This window comes from Bos mutus, chromosome 13, assembly GCF_027580195.1.
Source record: "Bos mutus isolate GX-2022 chromosome 13, NWIPB_WYAK_1.1, whole genome shotgun sequence".
NCBI lineage: Eukaryota > Metazoa > Chordata > Mammalia > Artiodactyla > Bovidae > Bos > Bos mutus.
The window spans coordinates 79829324-79843124 of record NC_091629.1 but is presented as its reverse complement, the minus strand read 5'-3'; the positions used below and the strand labels follow the sequence as shown (position 1 = coordinate 79843124).

Genomic DNA, 13801 nt, shown 5'->3' with positions numbered 1-13801 from the left:
CTCTTAAAACCCCTGGAGGCAGAGGCTCTGCCAGACCAAAGCCTTTACATGGAAGAGAGAGGTTGGAGGCACAGGTGGGTCTCTGGGCGGCAGCCCTTGTTTCTGGTTTGATGTTTCCTTTGTTTCTTGATGATTTAATAACCCTCATGTTTCTTCTTCCTTTTCCTTCTATAATTTAGGTTAATGTTTTGTTTTTTACTCATTTGTGGTAATAACTATAAATGTGAATAATAATATAAAAAATTCTATGCTCTATTCTAATTGATTTATTAACTTTAGGCAGGGCCTGTTGGCTCCTAGATATGAAGATTTAAATAAATAGCACATTTGTATTCTTCCCATTTTTTCCTTCAGCCTTCTTGATTATATTACTTATTATTTTTGCATTATTGAGATGTATAATATGTTCTTTTTTAAATAGTTGCTGTACCTTTTGTTTTTTCCAGCTTTATTGAAATGTAATTGACATTCAAATGTAACATTGTATAAATTTAATGTGTATGAATAGGATGTATAATATACATGTATATTGTGAAATGATCGCTATAGTCAGGGTACTCAGCACAGTCATCACCTCAGAGTGTTACTGTTTTTAAAGTTGAAATATAGTTGATTTACAGTGTTGTCTTAGTTTCAGGTGTACAGCAATTGAGTCAAATACACACACACACACACACACACACGTTGTTTTAGTCACTAAGTCATGTCTGACTGTTTTGTGACTCCACAGACTGTAGCCTGCCAGGGTCCTCTATCCATGGGATTTCCCAGGCAAGAATACTAGAGTGGGTTGCCATTTCCTTCTCCAGGGGATCTTCCTGACTCAGCGATGGAACTTGTGTCTCCTGCATTGGCAGGCAGATTCTTTACCCTCTGAGCCACAAGGGAAGTCTACAGGTGTTTCCTTTATGGGTTATTACAAAATATTGAGTGTTGTTTCCTGTGCTATACCGTATGTCCTTGTTGTTTATATATAGTAATATGTCACTGTTAATCCTGAACTCCGAATTTATTCCTCCTTCCTCTACCCCACAGCATTACTATTCGTGTGTGTGGTGAGAAGATTTATAACATTTTCATTACAGTCTGCATATTATAATTGTTTGACTTCCATTTCATATTTAAATAATTATGTCGCAAAAACCAGAACAAAAGAAAATGTCAAACCAGGAAGCCTAACAAAATGGAATAATAGAATTAAGATGAACCACATGGTTATTAGAAACCACAACATAAATGGAATAAACTCATTCATTAGAAGGAAACTGTGCTTAGAATATGAGTCATTTAAAACAAAGTGATTACAAGTAAATGTGAACTGAAACAGCAGTGGCTGTAATTAATATGGAAGAGGGGGGTTTTACTTTTATGAGTTTTGGCTATCGATTTCACACCTTCTATGGTCTGAACTTTTAAAATAAACTTGTGTTGCTTTCACAATTAATTTTTAAGACATCCCAGTCTACATCTATTTGTTATAACAGGACACAGATGCATGTTCTTCATAGGAAACAGTGACTCTGTTTAACTTCCTGCTTTTGCTGCAGAGCAAGTCCTTAGGAAGTAGTGGCTGAAGGAATGTGCACTTAAATATCATGATATGTAGCTTTCTCTTAATCATGATCTTTGCTGAGGGGCTGGAGTTTGTATTTTTCTAATATAGCCTTATGACATGATTTTTTTAATAAGCAGTTGTACTGCTATTTTACGGGTGTTGAAATACCATCCCATGCTTCCTGGATCATTCCTTAATTAAAATAATTTTCTCAACCTATTATAGTTGAGAGAATATTATGCTTATAATTCAGTAGAATATGGATTCATGAATGAAAGACATAGCTTTTAAATTAAAGGTTAAATATCTTATTAGAAGGATAAGGGGAATAAACCTCATTTTAGAAAGATGTTGATCTTTAAGGGGACAGGAGCTGGAAAAACGACTCGTGTGCAATGGTTCTGGAGTAGTCAGGGCAGATGAGTGAGGGGTCAGTGTGACTCAGTTATTTCAGTGGAGCAGCTGTGAACCGCCCATCTATCCTGAAAACCTGCTTTTCCACCTAAATGAGAACAGAAGGATGTCAAGATTGCTGGGTGTGCAGGGCTTTGGGATTTGAGAGGAGAGGAGGTGCTGGACGGGGGAGGTGGTTCTACATGTGGTTTGCTGGAGGGATCTGACTCAGTTTCCTCCCCTTGAGTCTGCCTGTAAAGTGGTTGAAATGTACACATACGGATGCAGTAGGTGTTGGGTTTGGGTGGTGGCTACTCCTGCCTCGGTGTTGGTATCTTGGCTGGGGTGCCCTCTCTGTAGGATATGTTGGCTGAATGTTCATCTCTGAGGTCTGATGTTCAACTCTGGAGGGCAGATGGGTGACCTGGTGCAACCACACACCCACCAGAGCAGCTGCAGGGGCTCCAGCAGAAGGTCGAGCTGCTTGAGGGTGTCCCTTGTTTCCCAGCATAATGGGTGGAATGAAGGAGACGCCCATGAAATACATGTATAGCCTATTTCTCATATTTATGTTTTTAAAATATGTTTACTGTTTATTAATATTGAGTAATCTAGAAATTGATCACACTGGAATTTCATAGAAATTAGTACAAATTAGAGGTAGATGGGAAGCTTTGTAATCTAAGGGCTTTTCTAAGTGCTTTGAAAAGTCATCACAGTGTCAGGTACGTTGCATAAAAACGGGCAAGTGAATCTAAAATTATTAGCACTTCCCAAGTGTGTCTGAAAAAATATAATTCCCTCTGGATGCCCCACAAATAAAGGGTCCCATGGTTAAATAATTGGGATGTAGTGCATAAACCATTTTTTAAAGTTTCTGCTGTATAGGATTCTATTGACATTAGTCTAGATTGACCACCCTAAAATTTCACCCTGAAACCTTGTTTTGTGAAGTATTTTACACTCTCTGGCACATTTTGGGAAAAGCTAACCTTTTAAAAAAATTGCCATACTAGTGCTTGTGTGTGTGTGTGTGTGTGTGTGTGTTAGTATCTTAATTTGATGGAGAATTAAAATCCTCTCAAAATATATTTCTAGGACCAAAGTATCCACATTTTACTATCTGTGCAAGGAGTATAATCTCCAGATCTCACTCGATCTATTAGTTCTTACCTATTTTTCTTTCGATCAGCACTACTGGTAACTTAAGAGTTTAAAAAATCTACTTTCTTTCTTGAATCCTGAAGGTGTTACAGAGGGAAACGGGCAAAAGGTGGCAGGCAGATGGGGGAGTTGAAACAAAGACTTTTAGCAGCTCGCAAGTTATCCCAGTTCCTGAATGGACAGTCAGTTGGGCTTTCCTTTAGGTTTATAGCTTGAATTTTCATAGCCTTCACTTTAGAGAAGTCAAAGATTTATTGGAAGGATGAGTTCTGGTGTAGGATTCAAACTTTCCTGTTCCTGCTAAGAAGCCTTAGCCTCTGGGCAAGTGGCACTTCTCGTGTGCGGGGCACTCACTCATTCACGGGCAGATACTTGGCAAGGTGCCGGCCAAAAGCATTTGCTATGTTTGTCTTTCTGCTTGGAATAGTGAAAAGAGTCTTTCTCGGCCCCTGTGTCTGGATGTTTGTTGTGGCTATGGGCACGGTTTGTCCAGCGTCTCGCTTTGTGGCCGAGGGCTGGGACGCTGCAGGGAGAGTCCTTACATGTGCTGGCTGTGTGGGGCTTGCTCATCCGAGTCTCCCTTCTGGAAAGAGTGAGCTTATCCTTGCAGTTCTCAGCCTGCGTGCTCTCAAGATCCTCTTTCTGACCGGGTGAAGTTTACAGCCTGCTCACTGCTCTTCAGGTAAGAGAACATACTGAAAAACGGCTTTATGGGTGGAAGTTAAGGTTTACAAAGGGGAGTCATTTTGATGTTTCTTTTTTTATAGCTTGAGGTAGGGCTGGCACAATTTTATTTTTGTGGTTCCTGAAGGTAAGCAGGTATAGGTTTATGCAGTGGCAGGAAAAAAAAAAAACGCTGGAAAATACTTCTCCGTTTTTAAATTTCTTAGATCACTCAGACTTTTCATGAAGATTATTTTATTACTGATTTTTTTCCTTAGATTTTCTAATAAGGGAGAAGCCTAAGACAAGATTGAGGCAACAAAATATATCAGATACTATCGTTTTATGGCGATTCTGGCTTTAATTAGATACAGATTTATTTTGATGTCCTTTTTTTTTTTTTTTTTTAATAAATCTTCTAAACCTGACTGGGACTCAGATTTTTCAATAAGGCATTTATTGGTATGATTCAATTGACTGGTAGGATTTTTGTGTGCCTATCTTTTAACATTTTGCATATTTAAAACAGTAACCACCTATATAGGGGTATATGAGAAATCTCTGTACTTTCTGCCCAGTTTTGCTTTGAATGTAAACCTACTGGAAAAAATAAAATCTAGCCAAAAAAAAAAAAAAAAAAAAAAAAAAAATTAGCCAGTCTCTTGAAAATGTTTTCTATGACTACCTTAGCATGATGCAATATAGCACAGAAAGTGTTAAACATTTTTCCATTATGCACGAATTATTACAAAAAGATTCATTTTTGTTTTTCATAATTAGTAATAAAAGTATGAGACGTATTTCAGTGTCATGTTTTGATTGCCTCCTCTTAAAAATTTTTATTTTTATCATTACTTTCTTTTTATAAGCAAGTGATACTAGTTTTTATTTTTGGCTTTGATGCAACATCAACTTTTCTTTTTTGGTGTCACTGTGGCATGTGAGATCTCAGTTCCCTGACCCGAGATCAAACCTGGGCCCCCTGCAGGGAAAGGGCAGCATCATAACCGCTGGACGCCAGGGAAGTCCTTGACTGCCGCTTTTTAAAAAACTGTCTTAAGACAGGCAAGATGATTATTTTTAAAAGTCTCTTCCTAAATAGAAAGAGAGAATGAAAATATACTTTTTACTTACTGTCTTGGAAATGCACTTACTTATTGTTTTGGAAAGTTGATTGGACAATATGTAAAATTCCTGAAATAAAAGTGGGAATCAGTAACTTAAAAGTTGTTTTTTTGTGTTTGGTAACCATATTTTTAAAAACCACTTTTCACAAAGTTTTACACATATTTATAGACAAAGAAGTGGTGCTGAAGTATGAAACTTCAGTGAGTACAGAGTAGTTGACTTAAGGTGGCTTTAGAAAAATCTTTGTGTACTTTGTTTTGTCAGCTTAGTGTCTTTCAAGAAATGCTATTATAAGAGAAAATGTTAAACCTTTAGTTTTGTATCAACCATGACTAGCCACGGATATTTGAGCATAAGTTTCTGTTACAGTGACTGAAATAAACAAAACATGGTCTTTAAAATACACTTATCCTAGACAAATGTACACATGATAATGTGAATAAATAAACAACATTCTATGGCTGTTTTTAAGATCAATAAATAACTTTCCCAGATGTCTTACAACTGAATGGGGGGCAATAGCTGGAGAATTCCTCTGATTGTACCCGTTGAAGAGAAAAGAGCAGTTATCAATACGTGCAAAGTGATCCCCTCTCCAGAGATGTGTGGGGTATTTCTAGATCCGCTGGAGAATATGAAACTTTCCAAAGTGCTCACAGCAGGTTGCAATGTGTTTACCGTGGTGGACTCTCCAAGGTGGCAGGGGTCCAGGGAGCTTCCGTTCTTAGGTGGGGGCAAGGTCATAGCATTGTAGGGAGGAAGTGACTGTCAAGGAAATGTGCTTCCAGGAGATAGGAGGTCAAGCCTTCCCGTTGTTCACCTGGTTTCCTGTAGCTGTCTTCTCTGAGGTTAAAGCTGCTACTTGGGAAGGCTTTGGTCCCCAGGGCTCAGCTACAGACTCGTCGTAAGATCACACTAGATCATCTGTGGTTTGGTTAAACAGCAAATTCTAACACAGCAGGTGTAGGCTGCGGCCTGGGATCCTGCATTTCTAACAAGCCCCAGGGCTGCTGATGTTGCAGGTTCTGGGACCACTCTGCCAAACACCTCCCAGAGTGTTATTTTTAACTTAATGAATGTTTTCTAGTTTGTGCTAAGCAATGAGTTTGTGAAGTAAATGGCAGAGAATGTGATCAAGGTGAACCGACTGGCTGTAGACAGCGGCCCTTCACAGGTAATGTGATAGGTGATGGTTTCTGGGGAGGAAATGTGAGGCTTTGTAACTTCTCACAAGCCTCCCCAGCGATCCTTTTGCAGGACTCTTTCTGTTGGCAGCCCTGCCTGTGGCCTCTCAGGACAAATCTCTCATCCACTCTCTCCATCTGCCCATTAGGAGCCTTTTTTCACGTGTGTTGGGTTTGATTTGCATCTTGCTCCTGCGTCTTCTAACAGCATCCTCTCTCCAGCCTGGCTTGCAGGTGCCCCACTACAGCTCCGTGTGAATTTAAATATAGAAATCATCTGTGGGGAGCTACGTCTTTCCTTCATATAACACACATTTTCCCAATGTAATCAACCAGTCTTGGGCAGTTGATTTAAAAAAAAAAAAAGAAGCCTTGCTTGTCTCAGCTTGTTAGACTTGTGCTTTGAGTTTTCAACATCAGCATTCTATCAGGGTCCTAGATATCCTGTAAACTCTTGAAGGGAAAGAAGTGGGCAGCAGGGCAGTGCTGTGATGCTCTAAGTGCTTCAGTAATTTTATTCCCAATTATATTTTCTTCTCCAACCCTTTTTAATGAGAATCTCACACTTGAAAGTTTTACAGAGAACAGTTGCATTTTCACTGCCTAGATTATACCGTTAGCATTTTACTTCATCACATCTGTCTGTATCTACCTATCCCTTTGTCCATCTCTTACTATCTTATTTATGATGCATTTCAAAATAAACCTCAGGCATCAGTTTGCACATTTCGGCATTCTTAACTAGAGTTCGGTGTTTGTCAATAGTGTTTCATATGCAATTTGCATACCATGAAATATACACATACCTAATTGTATGTGAGTTGAGCTTGGACAAATGGATGTGCTAGTGTAGATCCTTGGCAAGATCTGAAACATTACCATCACCGAGAAAGCTTCCTCATGTCCTTTGTCGTCTCGTATATTCTTTTGTGAATCTTCTCAAATGAGAACTCATTGATTACGAATAGATGGTTTGTGGTTAATTTATTTCTTGAAACTAAATTTTGATGCAGGTTATTTTCATACTTAGCATTACATATTGTACACCACTTTCTAATAAGTTAATATTTTTTAATTGGGATGTAGTTGCTTACCACATTGCGTTGCTTTTTTTCTGTGCAATGAAGTGAAGCCGTTGTATGTGTACAGATGCCCTGCTGGGACCCCTCCCATCTCCCCCATCCAGCTCAGCGCAGAGCACGAGCTGAACTCTGTGCTGTATGTACGGCAGGTTTGCACTAGCCGTCTATCTCATTTACACAGGATGGTGTTTGTATGTCGATGCCAGTCCCCCAGTTCAGCCCCCTTCTGTGTGCACATGTCCGTCCTCTGCGTTTTCATCTCTCTTCTTGTCCTGCACGTAGTCCATCTGTACATTTTTTGTAGATTCCACCCATGTGCTTTAATATGCAATATTTGTTTTTCTCTTTCGGACTTACTTCACTCTGTGTTTCATTTGGAGTAACTCATGGTGTTCTTATTCCTGAAAAATCAAAGTTTAAAAACAGTAACTTAGAATATCTGGCACAGATTTTCTTTGGCACAAATTACTTGCCAATGAGTTGGTTGATTCTTGTGTCTGGTGAGACGCAGGCACCTGGAAGTAACTGTATTCTAAGAGGTTCTTGGGACTGATGCACCTGGTTTCTCTGGATATAGAGAAAAAAAAAAAAACAAAAACACCGTTTTCAGGCCAGCTGTTTCCTGTAAAGATTTTATTCGAGGATGTATTCACTCCACAGGGCTTCCTTGGTGGCTCAGTGGTAAAGAATCCACTTGTTATGCGGGAGATGCGGATTTGATTCCTGGGTTGGGAAGATTGCCTGGCGAAGGAAATAGCAACCCACTCCAGTATTCTTGCCTAGGAAATCCTATGGACAGAAGAGCCTGGAGGGCTACAGTCCATAGGGTCAAAAAGAGCTGGGCACGACTTAGCAACTAAGCAAATAGTCTGACACTACAGACAGCAACTAAGCACGGCACATAGCAACAACAAAATTCACCCCGTGACTGAGCCTGAAATGTGCACTGCTTCTCACACTGCTTCTTCAGGAATAAAAGTCTGTTCTGTGACATAGTTCCTGAGACAGTCCATATCTGCATGCAGGAGTTTGTGTCAGCTTTGGTCTCAGGTACCTGATTCACATCTGTCCTGACAAGTATACGCAGCTGTGTAAAACCTCCACTAATCAGACAGCAGCTAGCTTGAAACTCCAGGCTCTCAGAAAGACCTGTAGCCCAAAAGTAAAAATGTCCAGCAATGTCTTTGGTCACAAAGAAGCAGTTTTTAAATACCCAGCAAGAAAGTAGCAGAGCGGAAAGAGTATGGTCAACTTTGGGCTTCCCTGGTGGCTCAGTGGTAAACAATCTGCCTGCCAATGGAGGAGACTCAGGAGACACAGGCTCAGTCCCTCCCTGCTCCGGGAATACCCCACATGCCCCGGCGCGGTTAAGCCCAAGCGCCACATGCGCTGAGCCCATGCTCCAGAGCCCGAGGTCTGCAACGGGAGCAGCCGCCTCGGTGAGAAGCTGAGCTCCGCAGCTGGAGAGGAGCTCGCACTCTCCACGGGGAGAGAAGAGCCTGCGCACACCGAGGCCCAGCACGGCCAAATACACAAACAAATAAAAGTAGTTTAAAAAAGAAAGCAAGTATGTAATGTTACTGGGGGCTGTAAAATGCTCAATGTGAATTCTTTGGAAGTGTCAGAAAACTCCTATTTTTGATTTGCTCATGTTCGCCAGTCATTTTACACGCTTTAATAGAACACGAGACTCATCTTCTGAAAACCCACCCAGCTCCTCCACCTGTTACATACAGATGGATTTTGCTTTTCCAGGAAATCCTGAATTATAAACCATGGCTTTTTCCGCTATTGTCAATAAGAAAAATCCAGAGTTATATCTCAGGGTTAGAGAAGTAGTATGGTAGGTGCTCAGAAGCTTCTTTTACAGTCTTTCTCTAGAATACTACGTGGAAATGTATAGTGATTTTTAAAATTACATCATTTGATAGAAAGTTTGTTTTCTCTCTCATAAAGGAATGCAGGAAAATAATAACCCAGCAGTGTTTAAAAGCACAGTGTGTGATCCTTAGAACCAAATTGATCAAATATTTCAACAGTTGTCTCTTCAAAATTCTAACCAAACACTGGCTCTATCTTATTAGAGCTAATAGTTAACTACCTATAGGCCAAAAAAACATCTATACCTGCATTTCCAAGCTATTTAAAGTTGCTTTTCTCTGGGATGAAAGGACAGAGTAATATTTGCAAACATGTGCTGAGGTCAGTTCTGATAAAATAACTTGGAAAACCATGTTTTAAGCAAAACATGAATTCAGGTTGTAAATCTCAGGAACTTTCTACTTGGTTACAACAGTATCAGACTTCTACTTAATTCAGTATTTTATCTTATGTGATTGGGGGCATTGGAGACATATGCCTGCATTTTCTGGTACAATCATGTAACAGAGTATCGTGGGAAATGGTCACTGCTTCTTCCTCTTACAATATCAAGGCCCAGTAGAATAGAAAGAAATAACAATGATCTTCTTCTGTATCTTACACAGCATTTGCATTTGTTGTACAACTTCATCTTATAATAAAGGACCACCATTTATTCAGGTTTTATTGTATTTTCGGCTTCAATTAAAAATGCAAGATTCTAGCACAGGAGAGAAGTCATCAAGCCAGTTTCTGTCGAGCAGTATAGCTTACCCTTTCCCTACATCCTGCCTGTCCTTGAAGGGTTAGCATAAAAGCCAACCATGCTGAAGCTTTCCTGCCTGCAAAAGTCAGATCTCCACCCATCCCTTACATGCGATGCATCCATATTGCATTGACTTATCAGCTTCAGTGCAGAGAAAGACCGTTATTTGTAGTAAGTCCCCTGCATACAAACCTTCAGGCTGAGAGCTTGCAGAGATGCAGGCGGTTTCATCCGTATCGGGTGTGAGTGAGATCGCTGCTCACCCTCTGTCTTCTGTTGCTGCCCGGCCTCCAGCTTTGCTGTCTCTACCTCCTCGCCCTCCTCCAGGCAGTAGCTTGCCTGTTCACTCCCCGCCAGCCCTCATGTGCCAACTTGTACTATGCTTTTCAAGGTACAGTACTGTATTGTAAGATCAAAACTATTTTCTTCATTTTTTGTATCTGTCTTTTATGTTTTATTTGTGTGAAAAGTATTGTAAATGTGTTACAGTACAGTACCATATAGCTGATTGTTGGGTGCCTAGGCTGACTTTGGTGGCCTTGGAACAGAACTTGTTCATATGTAGGGGACTTATTGTACTCTGATTATTTCCCATATTGGCCTCATCTTCCCAGGGATCTCACAGAATTCCTTCGTGAGAATTCTTATGTGTTAGAACCCTATCTTATACTTTTGCAGATCCTAGTTTTTTCTTGCTTAGTGTTTTGAAGAGCCTTCAATCAATAAATATTGTTGGCTGGTTGCCTGAGTATGAAGAGGCCACTTGTCTCTGTACATGCTGCTGCTGCTAAGTTTCTTGAGTAGTGTCCGACTCTGAGCGACCCCGTAGACGGCCACCCACCAGGCTCTGCCGTCCCTGGGATTCTCCAGGCAAGAACATTGGAGTGGGTTGCCATTTCCTTCTCCAATGCGTGAAAGTGAAAAGTGAAAGTGAAGCCGCTCAGTCGGGTCCGACTCAGCGCGGCCCCATGGACTGCAGCCTACCAGTGTCCTCCACCTATGGGGTTTTCTAGGCAAGAGTCCTGGAGTGGAGTGCCATTGCCTTCTCCATCTGTAAACATGACTAACTTCATTCCCCCCTCTTCTAGCAACTCGCCCCAAAGAGTAGAATTTACAGAAGAATTACTTTTAGGCAAGATTAATTTGAACTTTGATGTTTCTTTCCCCTTCACTTCTTAAAGGTGTTCTTATGTATCTGGCCATGTTTCAGTGTTAGTCTTAACATTTAACACTTCAGTAATTCCTTTCATCCACAGAGAACAAAAAGTTTTCCTAAAATAATTTCATCTTCCAGAATGATTCTATAAAGCATGTTGGCCCCAGTGGTTGTCTAGAATGTAGGAAAAATCTAACACTGTGAGGTTCAGCTTCTGAGTGATTCGGGGGCAGAAAATGGACCTCATGCTGCCTTCAGTGCCTTCTGGCCAGCAATGTAAGAGCTTTGTGAGCTGAGCTCTTTGTCCCTGCAAGCTTGGATATGGTCGGTAGTCTGGAGTGGAGGGAGCATTGAGCCAGAAAAGCCTGTTCTGTTTTTCTATTCTGCTTTTAGTCTAACTGCATCACATGGATGACGTGTTCAATAAAGGAAAGAAGGAGCCACAGTCAGTGCTGTGGTCGTACCGTGTCCTGCACAGTATTACTAGTCGCTAACTGGATGGCATCACCGACTCGATGGACATGAGTCTGAGTGAACTCCCGGAGTTGGTGATGGATAGGGAGGCCTGACGTGCTGCAGTTCATGGGGTCGCAAAGAGTCGGACATGACTGAGTGAACTGAACTGAACTTGATGCACACAGATTTTCTGCATCTCCTAACAATCTGGAAGATCTTGCAAAACCCAGACTTGTGTTCTCTGCGTTAGAGGAGGCCAGCGCTCTCCAGTTCTGCCCAGCATGCCCAGGATCCCTGGATTAGTTTCCTCTTGCTGCTGCAACAAATTGCCACAGACTTTGTGGCTGAAAACACTGCAGGTTTATCATCTCATAGCTCTGGAGATCGGGAGTTTAAAATAGGTGTGCAAGGCTGTGCTTTTCTGAAGACTGTAGGAGAGAGTCTGTTCATTGTCCTATTCCTGGAGGTCACCCATGTGCTGAGGCTTATGGCTACATCACTCTGGTTTTTAGTTCTCTTGGCATGTCTCCTCCTTTGATACCACGGCCTCCTGTCTTCTGTTTTATAAGAACCTTGTCTTACAGGGGCCCACCCATCTCTCCAACTTAAGATCTTTAATTTATTCACATCTGCAGTGTCCCTCTGGCCATGTGAGGTAGCATGGTCACAGGCTGCAGGGATGAGGAGTGCACGTCTTCCGGGGGGAGGACACTGTCCTGTCCACCACGCCCCCCAGGGACATATCCCACCGCTTCAAGCTGGGACCTCTAAAGTACTGAGGAACCACAGTTGATTTCTAGTAACCTGGAACTGGACATTTATCCAGCGAATAAGGTGGCAATATTTTAAAAACTGGCCTTTCCCTTCCTCTCTTCAGAAATCACTGTCTATTGGTATATCTTGTTTTTTAAATGTCATATTTAATAACTTAAAAACAAACAGGTCTTCCTTTTCTCTTGGCTTTTTTTCTGTTTTTGTTTTGTTTTTATTTTACCCAGCATTATTTTATATTTCAAGTCCTTTTCCCATTGTTATTTTCTTCTTATCTCTAGAGTAAACTTCCAGTTCATCAAGCCATTTCTTCCCTCTTTGGCCCTGTGATTATTAATCTCTCACACACTGCTTCTTTCCCCTGGAGAATTTTTGAGTCTGCTGTGATTTGTATCTTTCTTCCCCATTTCTAAACCTTTTCATGTAACTCCTCTTCACCCTATAGTCCTACCCTCACAATTCTCTTATCTCTGTCTTTTTCATCTGACAATAGAAAATGATGTACATTTTGAACTTGTGACAGTGTCATTTATTACCAAGAACATAGTATAATATCCACTTTTACTGATAAGAGAGTGGCAAAATTAATGTCCGAAATACAGAAGCTACTTAGTAACCTAAAAGCTGAGAAAAACTCATCCACATAGGAAGGTACCTGAAGCAGGAACAAGCTGTCCCTCTATTCCAGTAACTATGGAGTTTTTTCTTCTGACCTTTCTTACTATTGTTAGTGTAAATTGTGTAGCTAGTAAAATAAATTGGACTTCTTTCTACTTAATTCATGGGTAAGGCTGTTTGAGAACTGTTGAATATGTAAGGATCCATAAAACCAGGGTATACAGCTGGTTCTCCAAGGGTGGTCCCCAGATCAGTAGCATCCACGTCACCTGGGAACTTGCCAGAGATGCCACACCTGGCCTCCTGAATCAGCAGCTCTGAAGGTGGGGTCCAGAAACCTATGCTCTAACAAGCTGTCCAGAAGATTCTCATTCAGTCAAGGTTAAGAACCATTGGTGTATTTGATTGTCACACACGGGGCTGGGGAGAGGCTTTGCTCTTCTAGGCCTAACTCTCTCAGTTTCTGAATTCAACTAGCCCCAGTCTCCAGAGGTGTCACTTCCAATAAACTATTCTTTGAACATTTTCAGTTCCAGTAAGTTGTCCAAAGTCACCTTATTTCAACTCAGAAATGGTAATCTGGGGTTTGGCACCAGGAAGAAGTAGTTCCTAGTTACAGAGTCTACCCACTGGGCTTAAAGCTCAAATTGTACCAAACTAAACACAATTCTCATTCCTGGAACTCACCAACTTGTTCCCATCTCAGATAGGCCCACTGCCCATCTATAAAATGATGGCAGTTTCAATAAGTGTTAGTGACCGGCTTACTCCATGTGAAACACAAAAATTCCACCCCTTCCCCTCTTCCCACTACAGAGTCATTCAAAGTAAATTTCATATCTACCACACAAACCTGCCTTCATGGCAAGTCAGATTGTTCCTAACAGTCTCCAAATTTGGTGGAAAGTCCATTGGGCCAATTGAAAAACATCAGCTTTATTGAATTATAATTCATGTGCAATAGCATGTATCCATTATCGGTGTCCATCACTCATTTCAGTGAGT

At 41.0% G+C, this 13801-nt stretch overlaps 1 protein-coding gene across 9 annotated transcripts in view; it reads left to right on the top strand.

The window, feature by feature from the left end:
* Positions 1-13801, top strand: part of PLCB4 (phospholipase C beta 4) — a 483912-nt gene that overhangs the window by 115229 nt on the left and 354882 nt on the right. For 2 of the 9 annotated variants that reach the window (XM_070381999.1, XM_070381993.1), the window contains exon 1: positions 3560-3794. The exons of 6 other annotated variants lie outside the window; for them this stretch is intronic. The gene's annotated coding sequence lies outside the window, so the exon portion shown is untranslated. Of the gene's footprint in view, positions 1-3559; positions 3795-13801 lie in introns of those variants that run through there. One more of the 9 variants, XM_070381998.1, reaches the window with a different exon arrangement.